The sequence below is a fragment of the Bubalus bubalis genome, chromosome 9 (genome assembly GCF_019923935.1).
Source record: "Bubalus bubalis isolate 160015118507 breed Murrah chromosome 9, NDDB_SH_1, whole genome shotgun sequence".
Lineage (NCBI taxonomy): Eukaryota > Metazoa > Chordata > Mammalia > Artiodactyla > Bovidae > Bubalus > Bubalus bubalis.
Genome location: NC_059165.1, coordinates 40,853,682 through 40,878,401, shown reverse-complemented (window position 1 = coordinate 40,878,401; position 24,720 = coordinate 40,853,682). Strand labels below are relative to the sequence as shown.

At 39.8% G+C, this 24,720-nt stretch overlaps 1 long non-coding RNA gene across 2 annotated transcripts in view; it reads left to right on the top strand.

Annotated features, from left to right (window-relative positions):
• Nucleotides 1-24,720, top strand: part of LOC102403646 — a 473,607-nt gene that overhangs the window by 146,447 nt on the left and 302,440 nt on the right. Inside the window, exon 8 of one of the 2 annotated variants that reach the window (XR_006553238.2) lies at nt 11,099-11,647. The exons of the other annotated variant lie outside the window; for it this stretch is intronic. This is a non-coding gene — a long non-coding RNA (uncharacterized LOC102403646). Of the gene's footprint in view, nt 1-11,098; nt 11,648-24,720 lie in introns of those variants that run through there. 2 annotated transcript variants of the gene reach the window in all.

The window sequence follows — 24,720 nt, the reverse complement described above, 5'->3', positions numbered from 1 at the left end:
ATATTCTAATATATTTAAACCTTTCCAACAGTCTTCATTATTGAACATTCAAATTGTTTCCAATTTTTTTGTATTATAAATCACTCTACAGGTATTCCCTTATGAACATCTCTGATGTTTCCAAAAGACAAATTTATAAAAGAAGAATAGGTTACTAAAAGATATTGCACATTTTAAAGGATCTTAGTATTTATTTTTAATTAGTCTCCTAAAAGTTTTATTACAAACTGACTTCAGAGTTCTCAAGTATTCTCTGCACACTACTTTTGTGTTTATAAGTTGTACCACCTACTATCATGAAATTTGTTTCCCATTATGTTGATGATACTTCCAAAAGGGAATGAATTCCCCCCAAAAATGCGAAAATAAATTCTAGACTCAAAATCATATTGATGCCCAGCTGATTATGTCCACTTTCCTCTAGATCCTTAAGAGTGGCATTTCCCAAAATACTCCATGAGAGAAGAGTTCTATGGTGAGGTAAGTTTAGGCAAAGTTGCATCTTCCATTGTTCATCAAGACCTGAAGATCTTGAAAAATCTTGCAGTAAATTTGAGGAGGTACAAATCTGTTTATGGAGAAGGCAATGACACCCCACTCCAGTACTCTTGCCTGGAAAATCCCATGGATGGAGGAGCCTGGTAGGCTGCAGTCCATGGGGTCGCTGAGGGTCGGACACGACTCAGCAACTTCACTTTGACTTTTCACTTTCATGCATTGGAGAAGGAACTGGCAACCCACTCCAGAGTTCTTGCCTAGAGAATCCCAGGGACAGGGGAGCCTGGTGGGCTGCCGTCTATGGGGTCACACAGAGTCGGACACGACTCTATTGACTTAGCAGCAAATCTGTTTAAATCAGTTTTCTTCCCTAAGGTTATTTGGTCATCAAAGTACTGAGGGAAAAAAATTTCAAGTCTGCATACCTCCATGGTATGCACTTAGAGAGCTGCCCATCTAGAGTAGGCTCGAGACAGTACATTATGGGGACTGTACAGTACATAATTTTCTTTTAATTCTATGTACTTGACCACAGGAGGTAGGGCCAAATCAGTTTGAGTTCCTGTTCACATTGTCACATGATCAAGCTGAAGGATTCTCTATTATCAGGCCTTATGGAAATTTCCAGTAAGCCAAGACCAATTTTCTGATGAGCTAAGACTAGAATTTTATCTCAAAAGCTCCTTCTACTCCCCACACCCCCCCAAAAAATCAGTTTGCTTATGACTTTGTGATTGCAAATATATTTTCATCTATGTCAATCTTCATGTATATAAGTGAAAAATCATTATTGTTACCTGTTTAATTTTTGGCCCAAACTATTTTAAGACTCAAATAGAGAATAAGAGGATACTTGTTAAAAAATCTCTCTTAGGCCAGGATTTCTCATAAACAGAGAAATGTAAAAATCAAAATTTTGGTTCCCAGTGAGACTGTATTTCTCAAATATCAGAATTTCACATGCCACCATTTTCTTTTTGTATTTTAGTATTTTTTAAAATTAACTCAAAGTCTTATATACTTTAATTTATCCTCAACAAAAAAAATTCAAAAACATAGATTTGACAGTTTTATCTTTTTCTAATAGATACTAAAACAAAAACATAAAACTGCCTGTAAAACACCTAAGATTATATCGGGTCTTGACAAACATTTTTGTAAAAGGTTAGAGAATAAATATTTCAGGGGTTGGGAGCCATGGCATCTGTGTCACAGTTACTTACCTTTGTTGTTGTAGTGCAAAAGCAGTCCTAGACAACAAGTAAACAAATAAACATGCTCTGTTCCAGTAAAAGTTTTATTTACAAAGACGGATAGGAGCTGGATTTGGCTCATGGGTTGTAGTTAGCCAACCTCTGCTCTACATGAAACAAAGAGCGTATTGACATTTGCACCTTCTAAATAATTGCACTGATTCATTTTAGACACAATCTGAATGCTCTAACCTGGGCAATAATTGAACAGCAAAATCTCTCTCTCTCTCTTTTTTTTTTTTAGCATTCTACCTCTGTTTTCTGAGATAGTCCCAATTTCAAGCCACATGTCTCAAATATTGGGATAAGATTCATCACTCTAAATCTCATAAGACTAGTATTAAAACAAAAATCAGGAACTAATCTTTGCTGGTACAACAAAAGAATAGACATCTTGAGACAGACTAACCTTTCCTCACCTTCCTAATGAATTCTGCAGAAATGTCCCACTCCTTGATTTTACCCTTGCAAAATTATTCTTCATAAAAGGAAGAAAAAAGCCCCACAACCCAAGCAAAGTGGGCTCCTAAATTATTGACACATTAAAATTTAAAATGTTAATTAACAGAGGCTCTTATCTGAGAGCAGCAAAGTTGCCATTAGTTCCCAACTTTGCTGAATCGAAACTCCTATGTATCTTTTGTTTGACTGAGTTAGTCCACAGTTTACCCTAGTGGCCTCAAGATTTACCAGAGGGGAAACTTAACAAGGCCAGTCTCTGACACACCTGTCCATTGAGCCAACATCACTGAGCTTTGTAGATAGGAAGAATATGTTTTCCTATACAAATATGATAAACCCATCCATTCACTGCTCACTATTTTCCACCCTCAGTTCAGTTCAGTTCAGTCACTCAGTCATGTGCAACTCTTTGCGACCCCATGAATCGCAGCACGCCAGGCCTCCCTGTCCCTCATCAACTCCCCGAGTTCACTCAAACTCACGTCCATCGAGTCGGTGATGCCATCCAGCCATCTCATCCTCTGTCGTCCCCTTCTCCTCTTGCCCCCAATCCCTCTCAGCATCAGAGTCTTTTTCAATGAGTCAAGTCTTTGCGTGAGGTGGCCAAAGTACTGGAGTTTCAGCTTTAGCATCATTCCTTCCAAAGAACACCCAGGACTGATCTCCTTTAGAATGGACTGGTTGGATCTCCTTGCAGTCCAAGGGACTCTCAAGAGTCTTCTCCAACACCACAGTTCAAAGGTATCAATTCTTCGGCACTCAGGTTTCTTCACAGACCAACTCTCACATCCATACAGGAATACTGGAAAAACCATACCCTTGACTAGATGGACCTTTGTTGGCAAAGTAATGTCTCTGCTTTTGAATATGCTGTCTGGGTTGGTCATAACTTTCCTTCCAAGGAGTAAGCGTCTTTTAATTTCATGGCAGCAATCACCATCTGCAGTGATTTTGGAGCCCAAAAAAATAAAGTCTGACACTGTTTCCACTGTTTCCCCATCTATTTCCCATGAAGTGATGGGACCAGATGCCATGATCTTCATTTTCTGAATGTTGAGCTTTAAGCCAACTTTTTCACTCTCCACTTTCACTTTCATCAAGAGGCTCTTTAGTTCCTCTTCACTCTCTGCCATAAGGGTGGTGTCATCTGCATATCTGAGGCTATTGATATTTCTCCCGGCAGTCTTGATCCAGCTTGTGCTTCTTCCAGCCCAGCATTTCTCATGATGTACTCTGCATAGAAGTTAAATAAGCAGGGTGACAATATACAGCCTTGATGTACTCCTTTTCCTATTTGGAACCAGTCTGTTGTTCCATGTCCAGTTCTAACTGTTGCTTCCTGACCTGCATATAGGTTTCGCAAGAGGCAGGTCAGGTGGTCTGGTATTCCCATCTCTTTCACAATTTTCCATGGTTTATTGTGCTCCACACAGTCAAAGGCTTTGGCATAGTCAATAAAGCAGAAATAGATGTTTTTCTGGAACTCTCTTGCTTTTTCCATGATCCAGCAAATGTTGGCAATTTATCTCTGGTTCCTCTGCCTTTTCTAAAACCAGCTGAACATCTGGAAGTTCACGGTTCACATATTGCTGAAGCCTGGCTTGGAGAATTTTGAACCCTAGATGTTCACAAAAAAATAATACATCTGAATATCATTTTTTTTTCATGTTTACAAAGCTTTTCCATAAATGTATAGTCCCATTAAAATTGTTTAGTAGTCCAAGAGCTGGGAATTTCTATCCTCATTTTACAAGTGAGGAATCCCAAGTTAATCCTGCAGTTGAACTGCCAGCTATACTGTAGGGAGAACCCTGGGGCCATGCTAACCAATTTCCACCTGCTGGATGGTGATTCCGAGTGCTCCTCAAGGTGATTCTTTTTTCCATTCTGCTCTGCCACACCCTGATCATCTCTACCATCCCAGGCCATACTCCTAACCCAACCTTCCATTCGCCATGGTGGTCCTGAAAGCAGCCATTCAAGGGTGCCTGGATGGGTCAAGGTAAACAAGTATTTTAGTACTGAAACACAACTCTGTCCTAACTTAATCATTAATAATATAAATTCCCATCCTTAATTTAACTCATATCTCCTAATTCTATGTTCAGTGTTTTCCTATACATTGTAGCTGATTCTTAGATGTAGAGGAATTTAATTAATATTGACTGAATTGCTAATTCAGCTTTCAGTTACAAAGAGTAATTAGATAATTAGAATGATAATTTGTAAATTAGCATACATTGATGCATCCACTTTTTTTTATCATTTGCAAACAATCTGAATAAGTCTGTCCAGAGTCCAAGAATATATAACTTAAAGGCATCTTATGTATCATCTAGTTCAACATGTTTAAGGAAACATGGGAGAAATTTGCCCAAGATCATAAATAATAGTGATAAATAATGATTATCGTTCCTTACCATGTGCTTGACATCACTCTAAATGTTATAAATGTTTTAAGTCAGGTTGATTGTTACTCCAGTTTACAAATGAAGCATCTAGGACTTAGAGAAATAGACTTGCCATAGATCATATGGGTGTAGGTGATGGGTCTATGTGAGGACAGAACGTCTGACTCTTGAGGAAAGAGTTCTTTTTCAAAAGCAAAGCCCAAACTTGTGATAAGAATGGCTCTATTCTTTGATAAAAAGGGCACTTTGCCTATATGGTCTTCCTCCTCAAACCCAACGGCAGTCCAACCATGAGGAAAACATCAGACACATCTGAGGGCAATTCTGCAAAGTGTGGCTTTGCATTGTGGCTGACTGCCACACTGCCTGAAGTATACAGTGCCCAGGACCCATCATCTCCAGGGACACTAATTTAACTAGTCTTGAGTGGGGCTAAGGTATTGGCATTTTTCAAAGTTCCTAGATAATTCAAATGGGCAGCCAGGGTTGAAATAGCACCAGGCACACATGTTTCCCAGAAAGAGGGAGTTACTGAATCCCCAAGGCAGGATAAGGAGCAATAGGACTAGGGCTGAATGAGATGTATCTGGAGGAAGGGCTTTCATTGCCCTGGTAAGCAGATTCTTTTCACTCCAGGAAACCACCAGGGAAGAGAACACAGGGGCTGGAGATGGAAAGCTTGAAGGCTGCCGTTTTCACCTTTCCTAATCAGGAGGCTTTTTCAGAATAGTGTTTGGGGATCACTGGGCCTCTAATGGTCACCACATCCTTTGCTCAGCAGATTGTTGGCTTCCCCTGCCTTTTCTCTCTTGAATATATCTTTCTTGAATGTTTAGAGTCAACCCCACACCTAAATGGGCATTTGTCAGTTATGTAGCTGAAGATGTGTGATCAACCAGCCTTGTCAGCTAAAAAGGAGGCTGGCTTCTTGGCATTTAAAATGAATATTGACTGGAAAAGGAGGAGGTAGGGAGTGAAGGAAAAAAATCACAAGTGAAAAAAATGGCTGACTCAGGCCAACCTCAATGCATATGTTGTGAAATAACATTGTTAAGGGAGTTTGGCTGGGGTTGGAATTATGCAAGAGCCTCTTTCAGCACAACTTAAGATGTCTGGGAAAATTGCTCTGGAAATTTCTATGTTAAAAGATTTGTGTTCTTGGGAAAGTTATTTAACTTCCCTCAACCTTGTGAATGAAATGGGATTGGTATATGATAATACCTAATTTATGGGGTCGATTAAACAAGACTAAGTCATCTGCTTATCACAATGTCTGGCATGTAGGACACACTCTACAAGTGCTGGCGCTATTGTTATTGCTCATTTCTTCTTAGTTTTACTATTGCCTGTTTAAACAAACCTGTCATTAAATACCTCCTCCTTCAAGAAGGCCTCTCGATAACACCTATGCTCCAAGACAAGTAATCTTTCTATGTTAAATGCCCTCCTAATACTTTGTAGCTCTCTCTTGAGATCACTGCTTACCATGCTTTTTTGTGTCTTTGTCCTTTTTTCTTTAAGAATATAAACTAATTGATTGCCAAGTGGTATCTCACTAATCCTTGTATTCACAAAAGCTCTCATTACAGACTAATGACCCAATATTTGTGAAATTTAAATAACTTGGCCAAATAATAGATAACAATGAATGTGATCATCCTAGAGGCTCTTAGCACAAGACTTGATGCATAGAAAATGTTTATAAAGTTAGCTGCCATTACCATTTATTGTTTACTGTGATATTGCATGCATTATCTACTTGATTCCTCACAAGAGCAGATCCTCTTAATAGGCACATTTCACAGTTGAGGGTTAAGGCACAAAGAAGGTAAAGTAATTTGCCTAAGATCATGTAGCTAGTGAGGGGCAAGGCCAGGATAAGGACCCCTGGGTCCAACTATTAATATATTCAAAGTCTTGATATTAAGCCAGGAGTAGGGAACATCAGATTTCATGCCTGAGTAGCACATGAGAAAACTGACAAAGGAGAATCAATAGTGGCTAGACTAGTCCTGTGGATTTTGGCTAGTAAGGAGAGGAAGCCCATAAGTGAAAGAAATTTTAAGCTTTAACCTGTGTCAAAGTCAAGTAAAAATCAGTTAGATTTCATCAAACTACTGATCAAAGTGCCAAAAATGGTTTAATTTTTTAAAAGCACATGTAACATCTTTTCATCTGCTTGACTGGTCAAGCCAGTAAAAACAGTAAAAGCAGTTTATTCAATAAAAACACCCACACCGTCACTGTGGTTGTTGGGCCAAGTTGGCCAGCCAAGCAGACAGTTAAAGTGGTCAACCAGGTGTGGATAGAACCTTGAAGAGAAATGTTGAAAGAAGACACTAGCAAAATACTTTAATGTCTGTAGCAATTATTCAGAGGGTGCATCAGGGTATCTGGCTAAGGAAACTCCAGCTGCACAGGGCAAAAGAGGAGGAGGTAGATTTGCATAGGATCCCAGGAACCAACTGAGAGAGTCAGGACCGAGTGTCTCCTTTTTTCCTAAAATTCTAAGCTGTCTGGATCTGTTGGAGTAGCCTGAGTGGCTTTGACCAGCTCATTTGGAGGAGAGGGCTCAAAACTTCTGAAATAAATAACTCTGAGGGTTGAAATACATGGATCTAAGATGTTAGCTCCTTGTTACAACCATGAAAGGGGTGGCTCATCTGGGCCCAAGAGACAGAGGACCCTGGAACATACCCTGATTCAGATCTTCTGGGTGCAGTGTTGAGCCTTGGGAAGTAGCTTTTTCAGTGAATTAAAACACACACACAAACACACATGTACACACACACAGATATAAATTCCAGAGCCCAGAGCAGTTTTGCCTTGGACCAAACCAAGCATAGCATTGAAAACCTATAGGATATTCAGTAGGGATTTGCATTGGCAGGGATGGAGTACCTGGAGCCCCATGGAGTATAGTTCATTCTGGAACAACCAGCACTCTGCAGCAGTGGAGGAGTTCTCTAGGTTCAAGAAGACACATAAGAATTTTGGCTCTACTGAGCAAGAGTCATTCTACGTGACTTCATTGTAGAATGGTCAGGAAATGGTGGGGTTGCGGTTCCTGCTAACCCAGGCAAGTCATTCAATGCATAGTGTTCTCGGGAACAGGGAGATGCTACTGAGAGGAATGTTATTCACACCTAAGGTTGTAAATCTAGACATTGAGATACTGGTGATTTTTCAAAATCCATTAGACCTAAATAGATTGATAGATTAGATAGATTGATCCACATAGACAAACAGACACTGAGGGTAGAAAAAAAATGCCTATTTAAGAATGAGGGCAGGCCTGGAGGAAGAATACTGTTTAGAAAAGCTACACAACTGAGATTACTTCTAAACCTATATTTAATGAGAAAAATGAAGACAATTAATTTGGTCAATTAGAAAGTAATGAAGACGTTGCAAAAATAACTATTGACAGAAGGCCAATTAGGGATTTCTGCAGTAATTTGAGTATAACACACACTGTAGAATCAGCAGATCGTGAGGGGTTGCCTCCTAGAAGGTTAGAGTTGGTATCATGTCTACTTAATTTCGGCAGTGATTTCTTCATTTAGCAAGTGGAATTGTGATCTGAAATGAACCCAAAAACCAGACAGTAGGGTTCTATATTTCAAAATCAGAGAGAGTTCACGTAATGGTGACAATTCAGCTTAATCATTAAGTTGGTATTAATAGATGTTAAGGGGATGGGACCTAAAGAAAGGATGTCCTAACAAAAACACAAAAAGGAGTTCGAGGGGCAGGCCATGGTCTATTAGGCAAGTTTATGCTGTATTAACCAGCTTTATAATCAGATTATTGGAAAATAGCAGAAGCCATTCCAGATAAATCATTGCTTCTTCAGGTTATCAGAGGGGAAGGCAGTGTGCAATCTTACCAGAGTGAAGATGAGGATATCATTTCTTTTTGTGTGTGTATTCATCAGGAAAAAAAAGATTAAGAGCTGGCTGAACTCCTGTAGAATAGGATTACATAAAGGTTCACTCGCAAATTAAAATGTGTGTGTGCGTGTGCATCTGGTGTGTGTGTGGAGGTGGATTTTGAAAGAGCCTGGATGGCATCTTCCTGACAGGTAGAGACTATTTTTAATGAATGCAAGGTTGGTGAGCTGTTATAGGTATGGTCCCAGGACTTAGTATGATTTTAAGCCTATGATAACTCTGAAAAATATTAACCAAACTATTGAGAAATGATACTGTAGGATGTTAGAACTGAAGGAATTTTAGCATCCACCTTCTTCTGCTCATCTTCTTAGCCATTTACAGGGCCAGGGATGTTAACTCCTTTCCCAGAACCACATGTTCTGTCTATGTCACAACCTGAGCTAAAACTATATTGAGGGAGAAGGGTCTTTCTATCATATCATCCCACTTGCTGATGATGCCAATTTGTGGCATCTGTTGCTAACCACCAGGCTTAATAAATAGCTTCAGAATTTGAAAATAATAAGAGGAAATTCCATTGGAAACGAAAGTGAAAGATTAGTTCTGTGTGTGAAAATAAACCCCAATGGTCAGTCTTGACAGCTGGGCAAATGCCCTATGAGTAAGCATGCTGGATAAATGTAGTTGAGTTGTTTGTTGAATCATCTGGTAAGGGGGAAGGCATCACTCAGAGCTGCTTGTAAGGCAACATCACAAAAGAGGAAGGGCAGGGCAGTCAGGCTATACTAGTGTCCGTTATTTAAATTTTGGAAACACTTCTAAGTGAAAAAAAAAAAAAATCCTAGACATTGGAGCCATTCCAGAGAAAAACAGCACATAATTAAGGGAATGGAATAGAGAAACTGATTTATTGGAGAAATTAAAGCAACACACTTTTATAGCTCTGTCACAAATAAGGGCATGTCTCTGACATATATCAAAGGCTTTAATAGGAATAATGAGTTAATCCAGGGAGAGATGATTTAGGCACAACATCAGAGGGCAAGGTAACTTGATGGGATTGGGGAATTACCTGTTGAAATGATGAAATTGTCATTTTCAAATGAAAGTGAGACAAAAACACAGCAATTAAGAAGATGGTGCTTAATAGCAATTTTATACAAAGCGATTTGATTTTTAGCTTTTGATGAAACTGAGCCAGTAGAATCATGCTTTCCATATTCCCTCAATTTTTGGAGAAATTTGAACTTATGACACATCATCAGTTTAATAGCAGCTATTACATGCAGGGAGGAAAACACTGTATTAAATACATATAGGTTGCTTGCAGTCTACACCTCACTTTGAAAAGTATTAAAATGTAAACAATATATTCATTTTAGAATTGGAGAAGTGGAGAAATCATTGAGAAGATACATATATTATCCTGACATAGCATATATTTTCTGTGAGTTAAATTCCTGACTACTCAAGGGCTAAGCATACAGTTGTATGATTGTCAATGTCTAGTTATTTTGTTCGACGTGTCCACATTCCCTTCTCAGAGAGTTTGTTCTCACCCTGGTGATTGGGAAATTTACTGATTCTTCCGGTCACTACTGACTGGACCAGGAGTAAATCTGACCTGAATAAGCCAATAAGTTCCCTTAATTTAAAAATAAAACATGTACCAGAAAAGAAAGGTACAGTCAGTTAGATGGGAGGTCTTGCAAAGTTGGGGTCAGCATTGGGTCATGGCATCGAACACCACAAACAAATCTAAATTAGTAAGGGACAGCAAAGTTGTCAGTAAAAAAGAGCTGGCGTGGATTAAGAAAAACAGATCCAATATCCAGCTAGCACCAGAAAAATTAGAAATGTACTCTATTTCCATATAGCCCCTTCTCCCAAAAGATTCAGTGTGACTCCATGAGGCAGACAAAGGAGCTTCCATACCTCACTTTCAATGCAGGTTCCTAAGTGGTCTAACTCAGTATCCAACCTTTGGATGCCTTTGACTTTCTCTTTGTTAAGGATGCATTTTTATCTCAGCCAGCTTCACTGGGTATCTGTCCCTGGCAACTTTAATCCCTTTCTCTCTGCTCCTGCCCATTTCATTAATGCTTCCCGGTTATAACACATTAAGAAAAAGCTTTTCAGAGAAAACTCATCCTGCTGACACAGACTGGATTGTGACATGTGCTCAGTTGCTTCAGTCGTGTCCCACTCTTTGCGACCCCATGGACTGTAGCCTGCCAGGCTCCTTTGTCCATGGGATTATCCAGGCAAGAATACTGGAGTGGATTGCCAATTCCTTCTCCAGGGGATCTTCCCAAACCAGGGATTGAACCCATGTCTCGTGCATCTCCTGCATTGGCAGGCAGATTCTTTACCTCCTAGCCTACCTGGGAAGGAAGGCTTGTGGATTGTGACATGGGTTGTAGTAATCCTCCAAACAGACTGACATAATTTCTGTTGCTGAAATAACTGACCTCAAAACCATTGTCTCAGCTACTGGTATGCTTGCTGTGCACATTGGGCCAACCCTTGTCTGGAAGCCAGGTGTTAACTCTGTGTTTTTTGGACCTTCCTTTCACAGATCCCATTCTCATGAACTGTTCAATTGTAGGACTCCTTAGACCACGGCCAGCCTCCCTCACCCCAAATATTGTTTATCCAGGACACTAAGACCAACATTTATGTTCTTAGAATTTATAAGTCTTTCCTTCCCTATAGCCCTTGTGGTTGTCATTTTGATAACAGGCCATTCTGATTTCAAGAAAACCTCATTTTCTGTTCTGAATTGTGGTGCCTTCTTCTGCAGTAGTTTGCTAAGCAAGCCTATGGGCTGTTTGCTATGCTTTCAACCCTCATGCATTTTTAATGATTTACAAGCAAAAGATTTTTCCCCTCCTCCTCTTTTTTTTATAATAAATTTAATGACTTAATACACATCAAGTGGAATTGTTGGTTTGTGGTGACGGTTTTATAATTCCAAGTTCAAGGGTTTTTTCTATTTAATTATGCACAATAACTCTCATGGAATATAATGCAATAACAAAAACATGCACTGATGTTGGCATAAGAGCCTGTTGTTTATTAGTATTGGTTCTGTACTTTATGTTTGAAATAAAATATTTGGAACTAATGTTGGCCATGTTTTCTCCAAACCAGATAAAAAAAAAAAAAAACTTTCTCCCTGAAAATACCATGCTCCAATCTTCAGCGATAAAAGCCAGCAGCTCTTGAGATAGCAAATTAAATTTTATTTGTAGAAAGCGCTGTGCTGTGTTTTGTTGCTTGCTCAGAGTTATTTTTTAATACTAATAATTTAATAAAGTAGAAGACCGATACATTGACCTGTGTTCTCCAAGGCACCAGAGTATTTCCCGGGGTTAAAAGGCATAGCTTGCTGAAAGGTTGTTTGTTTTACATTCTAACCTATTACTTATTTCTCTTGCTTTCTTGCCAGATCTAGCCTTAGCTTTTGAAATCAGTTTTGAATTTTAGAAAACATAAAGCGGTCGAATTTTCAGAGTCTGCGAGTCAGACATCTAAAACACTGATAAAGACTGCTTTTTCTAAGAGCCAGCATATTTGAATTTTGTGCTGGTGAATAGTAAAGTTATCTTCATCCCATTGCTTAAAAAATAACTAAAGAGCTTCTTGGGAGAAAGGAAGTAGACATCTAGTCTCCTAAGACAAATTCAGCAAGGAGACTTGTTCAGTATTTCCACCCTGCGTTATGCTTAATTTACAGAGTGAGAGAAATTACCAGAGTCCACTGCTGGAAAATCTGGGTGCAGGGTTCTAGACTTAGGTAAGTGTCCTGAGAGCCAGGGTGTTTTGCCTTGGTGGAGAAGGATGAGCCTGAGGGCTGCAGAATGTTTAGCTAAGCTGGAGCTAGAAGATAATAGCTAAACATAAAGCCAAAGGCAAAAGCCAAGCAGTCATTCTATCTGAGGCATCTATCTGAAGGAGGTAGATAGAAAGGGTGGGGTGTGTGTGTGTGTGTGTGTGTGCACGTGTGCGTGCGTGTGTGCACATGCGCACTCTCAGTCGCTCAGTTGTATCTGACTCTTTTGTGACCCTATGGACTATAGGCCACCAGGCTCCTCTGTCCATGGGATTTTCCCAGGCAAGAATATTGGAGTGGTTTGTGGTTTGCCATTTCCTCCTCCAGGGGATCTTTCCAACCCAGGGACTGAACCCTCCTCTCCGGCACTGGCAGGCAGATTCTTTACCATTGAGCCAGCTGGGAAGGTAAGAAGGTTAGAACCAGATACAAGGTGATAGGATAGCTTCTGGAAACCCTAGAAAAAAGTGGGGTTGGAGGACATGGATAGTGCCTGGAGAGATTGTCTGAGGTCCTAGACAGACCCAAGGATGCCTAGAGAATACCTGTAACCTTTCTGTGAAGAGAAGTGTAATATAGTAGTTAAAGGTTCAAATTCTGAGGTAGTATGCACATGGATTCAAGTTCAGCTTTACTTCTCAACAGTGATATGTTCCTGGGCAAGTCATGCTACTTTTAAGTATGCAGTGGCTTTATGCATTAAACTGGGCAAGTACAATAATGTTCTTTATAAAGCCTGTCATAAAATTTAAATAATGTAATGCTACTGTTGTTATTAGTGTTGAATCAGGAACAGCTACTAATTCAGATTCTTTTAATGTCAAAATACTGCTTTAAATGATATACATAGACATATTTGTATCAATAGAAATATGTATGTGGTTTTTATGCATAAGTGACATTGGGCATCTATATTTTTATTTTAAAAATATTTATTTTGTGTATGTTTTTCCTTTCATATAAACACGTTTATTGAGGTATAGCAGTCATACAGTGAAATGAAGTATACACTGAGGTGTATAATTTGATTAGTTTTAACACATGAATTCATCACTGTAAACCATACCCCTGTCAAGACATAGAATATTCCAATCATTCCAGAAAGCCGCATTGTGCTTTATCCAAGTTAAACCCTCCTACCATCCCATCACCCAGAAGTGCATCCTTTACTGAGTTATAATCATAGATTAGCTTTGCCTGCCCTAGGACTTCATTTAAATGGAATCAATCAATATACATTCTTTTGTATCTGAATTCTTTCGCTCAGAAAAAATATTTTGGAGATTTATCCATGTAGCTATGTGTAACAGTAGTTCATTCTTTTAAACTGCCAAGAGCACTCCTTTTATATTATATCACACTTTTCCCATTCTCCTACAGATGGAAATCTGGTGTTTTCTTTCTAGTACTAAAATAAAGCAGCTATGTTGTTGTTGCACTCATCTCACACGCTAGTAAAGTAATGCTCAAAATTCTCCAAGCCAGGCTTTAGAAATATGTGAACAGTGAACTTCCTGATGTTCAAGCTGGTTTTAGCAAAGGCAGAGGAACCAGAGATCAAATTGCCAACATCCGCTGGATCATGGAAAAAGCAAGAGAGTTCCAGAAAAGCATCTATTTCTGCTTTATTGACTATGCCAAAGCCTTTGACTGTGTGGATCACAATAAACTGTGGAAAATTCTGAAAGAGATGGGAATACCAGACCACCTGATCTGCCTCTTGAGAAATTTGTATGCAGGTCAGGAAGCAACAGTTAGAACTGGACATGGAACAACAGACTGGTTCCAAATAGGAAAGGAGTATGTCAAGGCTGTATATTGTCACCCTGTTTATTTAACTTATATGCAGAGTACATCATGAGAAATGCTGGACTGGAAGAAACACAAGCTGGAATCAAGATTGCTGGGACAAATATCAATAACCTTAGATATGCAGATGACACCACCCTTATAGCAGAAAGTGAAGAGGAACTCAAAAGCCTCTTGATGAAAGTGAAAGAGGAGAGTGAAAAAGTTGGCTTAAAGCTCAACATTCAGAAAACAAAGATCATGGCATCTGGTCCCATCACTTCATGGGAAATTAGATGGGGAAACAGTGGAAACAGTGTCAGACTTTATTTTTCTGGGCTCCCAAATCACTGCAGATGGTGACTGCAGCCATGAAATTAAAAGACGCTTACTCCTTGGAAGGAAAGTTATGACCAACCTAGATAGCATATTCAAAAGCAGAGACATTACTTTGCCAACAAAGGTCCATCTAGTCAAGGCTATGGTTTTTCCTGTGGTTATGTATGGATGCGAGAGTTGAACTGTGAAGAAAGCTGAGCACCAAAGAATTGATGCTTTTGAACTGTGGTGTTGGAGAAGACTCTTGAGAGTCCCTTGGACTGCAAGGAGATCCAACCAGTCCATTCTGAAGGAGATCAGTCCTGGGTGTTCTTTGGAAGGAATGATGTTAAAGCTGAAACTCCAATACTTTGGCCACCTCATGTGAAGAGCTGACTCATTGGAAAAGACTCTGATGCTGGGAGGGATTGGGGGCAAGAGGAGAAGGGGATGACAGAGGATGAGATGGCTGGATGGCATCACTGACTCGATGGATGTGAGTCTCAGTGAACTCCGGGAGTTGGTGATGGAGGCCTGGCATGCTGCGATTCATGGGGTCACAAAGAGTCGGACACGACTGAGCGACTGATCTGATCTGATCTGATGTTGTTGTTGCTGTTCAATTGCTCAGTTATGTCTGACTCTTTGTGACCCCATGGACCACAACACACCAGGCTTCCCTGTATATCACCAGTTCCCGGAGCTTGCTCAAACTCATGTCCATTGAGTCGGTGATGCCATCCAACCATCTCATCCTCTGTCATCCCCTTCTCCTCCTGCCTTCTGTCTTTCCCAGCATCAGAGTCTTTTCAAATGCATCAGTTCTTTGCATCAGCATCAGTCCTTCCACTGAATATTCAGGGTTGATTTCCTTGCAGTCCAAAGAACTGTCAAGAGTCTTTTCCAACACCGCAGTTCAAAATCAGTAATTCTTCAGTACTCAGCGTTCTTTATGGTCCAACTCTCACATCCATATATGACTGCTGGAAAAGCCATAGCTTTGACTAGATGGACCTTTGTCAACAAAGTAATGTCTCTGCTTTTGAATACACTGTGTAGGTTTGTCATAGCTTTTCTTCCAAGGAACAAGTATCTTTTAATTTCTGTTCTTAAATATATTTCTTTGTCTGAAGGCTTTTGGAAAACTGTGATCTGAATTTCAGTTCAGTTCACTCACTCAGTCATGTCTGACTCTTTGCGACTCCATGGACTGCAGCACGCCAGGCTTCCCTGTCTATCACCAGCTCCTGGAGCTTACTTAAACTCATGTCCATCAAGTCAGTGATGCCATCCAACCATCTTATCCTCTGTCAGCCCCTTCTTCCACCTTCAATATTTTCCAGCATCAAGGTCTTTTCTAGGGAGTCACTTCTTCCCATCAGGTGGCCAAAGTATTGGAGTTTCAGCATCAGCATCAATCCTTCCAATGAATATTCAAGACTGATATGACTTAAGTGATATAACTTAAGTGATCTGACTTAAGCATCTTTTATTTTCAACACATAGGGTAGGTTTCTCCTGAGAGATGGGTGTGTAGACAGTAGGTCCTGATATTAATAGAAGAAAAAGGTAAATATTTTCCAACTTGTTTCTTTGCTTTTTCTTATATGTGTGTATGTATATGTGCATTTCAATGAACAAATATCACCTCCTCATCCATAGGTTTTTAGAGGATAGCAATCTGACTTAAATACCTTATTTTCAGCATATGGTATAGACTTTCCCTAGACTATTTTTGCATATGTAATTTTTTAAAAATACAGAAGACCCAGAGTGATTCTGAAAGAATCCACAGTCATATGAATGACAGATTTGGGGTATGACTGGGGACTGGAATGGACACAGAGCTCTTTTAATTCTGCCTAACAAAGCCACAGGCTAATGTTAAAGAATGTTTGTGTGATCTCTCCAGTGGGGAATCAGTTACTCTAACACAGGAGTCTTTACAGAGATCCAAAGTAATCATAAAACTATTATAACCACAAGACCTCTTCATGGTTATCCGCTCAATAGTGAATGCTCCCTTTTTAACCCAGCTCTTATATTCAGAGAAGGATTGTAGTATCTCTAGCCTGGAAGAAATCCCTATTCCTGTGGCTAATTTACTTCACCTCTGTGGTTCTTGGATGAAGGATGGAGTGGAAACCACCCCAGGTGATTGACTCTGAATTCTAGTCCTAAGCAATATATGAAGAGCTTCAGTGATCTTTCGGAGAAGGCAATGGCACCCCACTGCAGTACTCTTGCCTGGAAAATCCCATGGATGGAGGAGCCTGGTAGGCTGCAGTCCTTGGGGTCGCTAAGAGTCTGACACGACTGAGCGACTTCACTTTCTCTTTTCACTTTCATGCATTGGAGAAGGAACTGGCAACCCACTCCAGTATTCTTGCCTGGAGAATCCCAGGGACGGGGAAGCCTGGTGGGCTGCTGTCTATGGGGTCACACAGAGTCGGACACGACAGAAGTGACTTAGCATAGCATAGCATAGTGATCTTTAGCCATTTAGCCTGCCTTCCTTCCCTGGGAAATACTGTCCAGCTATTCTCTGATGGCTCAACTGGTAAAAAATCTGACTGCGATGCAGGAGACCTGGGTTCAATCCCTGTGTTGGGAAAATCCCCTGGAGAAGGGAATGGCTACCCATTCCAGTATTCTGGCCTGGAAAAGTCCATGGACAGAGGAACCTGGCAGGCTACAGTCCATGGGGTTGCAAAGAGTCAGACATGACTGAGCAACTTTCACTTTCATCCCCATATCTCAGTAAATTGTTTACCATAGGCAGCCTTCTGATTTATGGGCCTGGGCATTCTTAGGACTGTAAAGAGAGAAGGAAAGTGCATGATCACCATGTTGGAGCTGTGAGGGGAAAGCCTGTCTTTGGACGATCAGATGCTATGAGGAGGGCACCCGTGAACGTAGTTCCTCTCTCACGATGTAAGTATCTTATTTACATTGACATTTCTTGCTCTAACCCAGTGCTGCACACATGGGATAAATATATATATAGATAAATCTTCATAGAAGGGAGAATGAAATAAGATAGAATGCGATGAATGGAGGAATTGAAAAGCAAGGGGCTCATTTATATTGGAGGTCAGCTATCTGGTGGAGAGGGAGAAATAACAATTTAGCTAATTGTAAGTTATAAAGCAAGGTTAGAACTTTCAGTTTACCATGAATTCACACACTTGTCATTTTTTGCTTAACATTTATGTTCTCTACTAGACTGTAAACTCCATAAGGGTAGAAACTGTAGATTTTAATGACAATACTGTTAATTTGACCTAAAGAGTCTAGTTTCTGAACCCTGGGCAAGAAACTAAGTGGGACCCTGATGTAGGGTGGTGTAGGATACTTCATGTTTGTGTTTCCCACAAGGTTTATTTTTTATCATTTTATTTTTCACATACTTATTTATTTATTTAGCTGAGACAGTTAGTTGCAACAGGTGAGATCTTTTTAGTTGCAGTATGCGGAATCTAGCACGAGGGATCTAGTTGCCTGACCAGGGCCCTCGCATTGGAAACACAGAATCCGAGTGACTGGACCGCCAGGGAGGTCCCCCCACAGGGTTTAGGTCAACTCTTAGCACAGCATTGATGTTTAGTATTTCATAAATGAACACTTGATTGAAACAAAAATTGGGAAAGCCTGATAGCAGTGAATCTTTGTGTTCTTAGAATTCATTAGAAAAAAACTACTTTGGTGAAGATGATATGGAAGCACCAGGTCTTTTTCCCTGTTCACTTAACTTTGTCTTACAAATACACTGAGTGATGCCAAAAAGTGTATCAGACAAGGTAGTGGGATTTCAACCTGTTACACCATTAAGGAGAATTTTTCAGAATTATCAAACCTCCTTTGAAAACATTTCTACACAGGTCACATCATGATCTGTTTGCCATTTGTAAAGTAAAACACCATCATGAAAAAGAATATTTAATGCCATAGAGAAAAACCCTACCTTTCCCAGTTAATAAATGTCAGATTGCTCATTTTAGCTGCATGGGAAAGAAGGAATCATAAAATAAGATCATAACCTCCTATGAATTTTGAATCAAAATGGAGATTAAGAAATGAAGGTTTGATAATCCTTAATGTTTGCTCTTTGAAAAGTCTGCTATTTGTTTAGAGTATGGCTGGCATACAATGTGGGATGGACAGTTATGATCAGGCTCCTTTTCATCATCCTGTCCTTGTAGTGTTCATTTATGCAAACTTTCTTGCTCCTGTTCTGAGCCCTGTTTTAAGATGAGAGTGAGAGTATCAATATAGCCAAGTGCACTTGGTATATTCCATCTGACTCTAGTGTCTTTGGCCCTGTGGTTTTTGGTGGCCATCTTTAACCTACAACAGATAGCTAGAATTGCCTTTTCTTCAAATCTTCTAAAGATTTGATTATTTATATATAAAGTATTAAACACTCATAGACATTTGAGCAGTGTCTGGAGGTGGCTGCCATGTCTGAAAACATTTTAGTACGTTTGATTCATGTGATAAATTTTGGACATTTATTACGTATATTGATATATAAAAAATAGTTTATTGATACAATGATATAATTTAAGATGAAATAGTATTATGTTTCCAGACTTTCAGCTACCATGTATTATAATCTTAATGTACACATTCTATAACCCACACCTCCACTATTCATTATCTCCCTGGACATGTGCTCAGTTAAGTTCAGTCACTCAGTCGTGTCCAACTCTTTGCCATCCCATGGATTGCAGCACTCCAGGCCTCCCTGTCCATCACCAACTCCTGGAGTTTACTCAAACTCATGTCCATTGAGTCGGTGATGCCATCCCACCATCTCATCCTCTGTTGTCCCCTTCTCCTTCCACCTTCAATCTTTCACAGCATCAGGGTCTTTTCAAATGAGTCAGCTCTTCACATCAGGTGGCCAAAGTATTGGAGTTTCAGCTTCAGCATCAGTCCTTCCAATGAACATTCAGGACTGGTCTCCTTTAGGAGGGACTGGTTGGATATCCTTGCAGTCCAAGGGACTAGCAAGAGTCTTTTCCATCACCACAGTTCAAAAGCATCAATTCCTTGGCGCTCAGCTTTCTTTATAGTCCAACTCTCACATCCATACATGACTACTGGAAAAACCATAGCTTTGACTAAACGGACCTTTGTGGGCAAAGTAATGACTCTGTTTTTTAATATGCTGTCTAGGTTGGTCATAGCTTTACTTCCAAGGAGTAAGCATCTTTTAATTTCATGGCAGCAGTCACCATCTGCAGTGATTTTGGAGCCCAAGAAAATAAAGTCTCTCACTGTTTCCGCATCTATTTGCCATGAAGTGATGGGACCAGATGCAATGATCTTTGTGTTTTGAATGTTGAGTTTTAAGTCAACGTTTTTACGTTGCTCTTTCAATTTCATCAAGAGGCTCTTTAGTTCTTCTTCACTTTCTGCCATGAGGGTGGTGTCATTTGCATATCTGAGATTGTTGATATTTTTCCTGGCAATCTTGATTCCAGCCTGTGCTTTATTCAGCCTGGCATTTTGCATGATGTACTCTTCATTTAAGTTAAATAAGCAGGGTGACAGTATACAGTCTTGATGTACTCCTTTCCCGATTTGGAACCAGTCTGTTGTTCCATGTCCAGTTCTAACTGTTGCTTCCTGACCTGCATATAGATTTATGAAGAGGAAGGTCAGGTGGTCTGGTATTCCCATCTCTTTCAGAATTTTCTACAGTTTGTGGTGATCCACACAAAGGCTTTGGCATAGTCAGTAAAGCAGAAGTAGATGTTTTTTTGGAATTCTTGCTTCACTGATGATCCAACAGATGTTGGCAATTTGATCTCTGGTTCCTCTGCCTTTTCTAAAACCAGCTTGAACATCTAGAAGTTCATGGTTCATGTAGTTGAAGCCTGGCTTAGAGAATTGTTGAGCATTACTTTGCTAGCGTGTGAGATGAGTGCAATTGTGCAGTAGTTTGAGCATTCTTTGGCATTGCCTTTCTTTGGGATTGGAATGAAAACTGACCTTTTCCAGTCCTGTGGCCTGGACTGGAAATTTGAAAATTTCCAAATTTGCTGGCATATTGCGTGCAGCACTTTCACAGCAACATCTTTTCAGATTTGAAATAGCTCAACTGGAATTCCATCACCTCCACTAGCTTTGTTTGTAGTGATGCTTCCTAAGGCCCACTGGACTTCGCGCTCCAGGATGTCTGGCTCTAGGTGAGTGATCACACCATCATGATGATCTGGGTCATGAAGATCTTTTTTATACAGTTCTGTGTATTCTTGCCACCTCCTCTTAATATCTTCTGCTTCTGTTAGGTCCATTCCATTTCTGTCCTTTATTGAGCCCTTCTTTGCATGAAATGTTCCCTTGGTATCCCTAATTTTCTTGAAGAGATCTCTAGTCTTTCCCATTCTATTGTTTTCCTCTATTTCTTTGCATTGATCGCTGAGGAAGACTTTCTTATCTTTCCTTGCTATTCTTTGGACCTCTGCATTCAAATGGGTACATCTTTCCTTTTCTCCTTTGCTTTTCTCTTCTCTTCTTTTCACAGCTGTTTGTAAGACCTCCTCAGACAATCGTTTTGCGTTTCTTTTTCTTGGGGATGGTCTTGATCCCTGCCTCCTGTACAATGTCATGAACCTCCATCCACAGTTCTTCAGGCACTCTGTCTATCGGATCTAATCCCTTGAATCTATTTGTCACTTCCACTGTATAATCAATCATAAGGGATTTGATTTAGGTCGTACCTGAATGGTCTAGTGGTTTTCCCTACTTTCTTCCACTTGTCTGAATTTGGCAATAAGGAGTTGATGATCTGAGCCACAGTCAGCTCGCGGTCTTGTTTTTGCTGATGGTTTAGAGCTTCTCCATCTTTGGCTGCAAAGAATATAATGAATCTGATTTCGGTATTGACCATCTGGTGATGTCCATGTGTAGAGTCTTCTCTTGTGTTGTTGGAAGAGGGCCTGTGCTCAGAAAGGCACAAATTAGAGTAGTAAGTTTAAAGCAATAATGATTGCACTGGCAAAAAATGAAAGGTAAAGTTCTAAATGTTCATTAATATAGATCTGGTTAAATAAATGGTATGTATGTAAGAATGAATAAGGTAAGATAATGAACAATACATACAATAATCTGTAAGAATAACCCTGTTACACATAAACTATAAAATGTGGAAAAAATACAAAAACATCTACTTAAGGGCTCTAGAGAGTAATTGAAAGTTGGAAGACTTGAAGGAAGTGAGAACTTAGTTTGTGATTTTTGTGGCTTTTCCTTATGGTTGGCAGTGATTATGTCACAGGGCAGGGTAGGTAAAACTCTAAAAGTTAGCCAGAGACAGAGCTTGGGGCAAACACTGTTGTTAAACTGGAGGGCCATTTTAAACAGTAGGCCACAACTTTCTGCCTTGGCTTAATAATTTGTGCAAAGAGGCAAATGATTATCAAGTTTTAAGATGTAGAAATATAATGAAGGTATTAGGCTCTTTCCCAAAAACAGAAAAAATAGAAAAAAGAACATAAGCACACAAAAATCTACATGTCATTGAGGAAGTGTCATAGATTCTTAAAATCCATTTCTAATTTTGCATGTGCACACACACACACACGTGCGTGCGTGCACACACACACACACACACACACACACCCGCACCCGCCCCTGGCCTTCATGACAGAGGCCAGCTTAAGGTTGGTAGACTAAGTAATATCATGGATTAAAAAGTCAGGATAAAAAATTTCTTTAAGGATGAGGATACCCTGATCATTTGATCTGGAGTAAATATAAACTCTTGCACTTTGCCCTAAATAATTAATTACAGATTTACAGAATGACAAAGACATGACTCAGTAGTCCCATAAACAGGAAAAAAAGTTCTGGAATTTTGTTGATAATAAGCTCCATTATGTACTATAAATAATATTATGTGCCTGCCAAAAAAACAAATGTGATCTTCAGTTGTTTTAATGGAAATTAAGGTTTTAGGACTGCAGTGAACAATATGGCAGCCCTTAGCTACTTGTGGCTGTTTAAGTTTAAATAATACAAAAAACCCAGTGCCTCAGTCACATCAGCCACTGTTCAAGTGTTCAATACTTAACATGTGGTTAGGTGACTTTCATATTAGCATCAAATAGAATGTTTCCGTCTTCACAGAAGGTTCTACTGGATAACTCTGCTCTAGAGCAAGAGAAGTAAGAGTTATACTCTGCATTTGTCAGAACATTCCTGCCATAGTAGACATGTGCTGTTTGCTGCTCAGAATGGATTCTTTCATTTTCCTATAAATAGAATGTTGAATGTCCTATGGAAAACATCTCCTTTCCCTTGTCAACCATGTTATTTGTATGGGCTTGGTGCCTCTGCTAGCCTTATTAGCCAGCATAAGAGATCCTCATGACTCCCACAGGGCAGTGTGGTTTAAGGTTGGAGGACTGAGAACTACGGCAGGTCTTTTGCTAGCATATATGGAGAGTCCAGACTTGTCAGGCAGCCATCTGAGAATAGAACCAAATACAGTGAATTATAGAACAGAGAGACAAAGGGAATTGAAAGCTTGGTGACACTGTTTGAACATCTGGATCAAGCTTCATCGGAAGCCCACCCAACAACTGTTAGATTACGCAAACTCATAACCTCCCTTCAGTGTTTAAGTATGTAAGTTGGGTTTCCTACCACTTGAAACATGAAGAGCCCTAAATGATATCTTTGATAAATTGAGTTCAGTTGTGCATGTTCCTATTTGGAAAATGATACAGCATAATGGAATGTTTTCAGAGGAGAAAGACCAGGAGGGTGAAAGAACTTCAAGGAAATATCCCTCTTTTATTCCCATGACCAAATTAAGTCTTCATTCCCAGGCTAATCCAAGTGGCTGATGTGACCATTTTGACATTTCATAAATTCCCCTGGGAAAAAGATTTCTAAAAGCTTCCAGTCTTCATTTAAAGTGGTATGGTAGAAGGAAGAAGACCATATGATGAAGTCACTGAATCCACAGATCTCCTAGTATCACCAGTACAAAAAATAAGAGAGCAAATCATGTAAAATTACTTTGCTTTTAAATGTAAGTGACACTCATACCAGCACGAGGCTGCATTTTAATAACTATGCTACTACAAATTGTGTCAGTTTAGTTGGATGATATTATAAAAGAAAACCAGTGGATATTATTTCTGTGTCATTGTCCAATCCAGTACATTTTTATAAAATTCTACAGATTGAGTTAATATTTTAGAGCTGTATATATAATGAAATTTAAAATATTCTTTGACAATTGCTCTCCTGGAAGGCCGATAGGAATGTTCAATAAAGGGCTGCAGAGAATTGTTTTCAGAGGCTTGAGGGAAAAGGTAGAAAGACTTATTCTCTACTCTTAAAATTTTTTTAAGCTCCTTTTTTTGTGCCTAATCAAGTCAGCTGTCCACTTGCTCCTTTGCCACCCCCGTCCCAAACCCCTATGGCCCCACCTTTGGAATTAAAAGTTAACGATTCTTCAGAGGTTACAAGCTATAGCGTAGAAATTCACAACCTTGTTTGTACACTGGAATCACCTGAGGGACTTTAAAAATATAGATACTATTTAACATGAAATTACCATATGATCCAGCAATCCACTCACCCAAACGAATTGAAAGCAGAGACTCGAACAAATACTTGAGCATTATTCACAGTGGCCCAAATGTGGAAATGAATGCCCACCAATGGATGGATGGGTAAATAAAATGTCATCTATACATAAAATGGGATATTGTTTAGCTTTAAAAAGGAAGGCGATTCAGACACATGCTACAACATGGGTGAGCCTTGAACATTGTGCTAAGTGAAATAAGCCAGACACAAAAGGACAAATGTATAATTTCACTTATATGAGCTACCAAGAATAGGCAACTTCATGGAGACAGAAAGTAGAAAAAATTGGTTACTCGAACACTGTGGGGAGAGACGAATGGAGAGTTATTGCTTAATGGGTACAGAGTTTACTTTTGGAATGATAAAAAAAAAGTTCTGCAGATGGATGTTGATGATAGTTGTACAGTCTTGCCTGGAGAATCCCAGGGACGGGGGAGCCTGGTGGGCTGCCGTCTATGGGGTCGCACAGAGTCGGACACGACTGAAGCGACTTAGCAGCAGCAGCAGTGTTTGTTAGTCACTCAGTTATGTCCGACTCTTTGTAACCCCATGAACCCCATAGCCTGCCAGGCTCCTTTGTCCATGGAATTCTCCAGGCAAGAATACTGGAGTGGGTAGCCATTTCCTTCTCCAGGGGATCTTCC